Source organism: Emiliania huxleyi, assembly GCF_000372725.1.
Source record: "Emiliania huxleyi CCMP1516 chromosome Unknown EMIHUscaffold_137, whole genome shotgun sequence".
Taxonomy (NCBI): domain Eukaryota; phylum Haptophyta; order Isochrysidales; family Noelaerhabdaceae; genus Emiliania; species Emiliania huxleyi.
This window is the reverse complement of record NW_005201223.1, coordinates 218,602-219,285: the sequence shown is the minus strand read 5'-3', so window position 1 is coordinate 219,285 and position 684 is coordinate 218,602.

Below are 684 nucleotides of genomic sequence, written 5' to 3'. Positions count from 1 at the left end.
CGGCGGCGGTGTGGGCGTCACCGTGTGGTGTTGCAGGAGGTCACACGCTGCGGCCCTCGCCTCATCAGGCGGTGGCGGCGATGGCGCCGCGTCCGCCGCCGCATCCTCGGCGTCGACGGACGCGAGCGCCTGCCCGCTCTGCATGGAGACGCTCGATGCGACGGACCGCAACTTTCTGCCCTGTCCGTGCGGCTACCAGGCCCGCTCTTTTTGCTAGAGACAAGCACAGACAGAGCGCCTTGCCGTGACGGCGTGTTCGCCACCGCGTTGACAGGTCTGCCTCTTTTGCTACGGCCGGCTGAAGGAGGACGGCCTGGGCTGCCCCGGCTGCAGAGAGGACTACGGCGAACCGAGGTACAAGCGTGAGCCAAAGCAGAAGCGCGGAGGCAAGCAGCGTGCGACTGCGGCGAGCTAAAATGCCACTTTTTCACACACGCTTTGAGTATGATTTCGCATCTCGAGTGGCGTATGTGCGCCGCGATGTTTCTGATTTCACTGAGCCACAGTGCCGCGTGTGACCTTGCTCTTACATCGTTACGGTCACAAACGCAACTCGGGGTAACACACGCCGGCGGCGGCGCAAACAGGTACACATTGATTCGGGCGGCCGCCGCGCTGCGCGGGACCAGGCTACCCGGTAGTGGCACTAGGCGTAAGCGGACCGGGGAGAAGAGAGAGACGTAC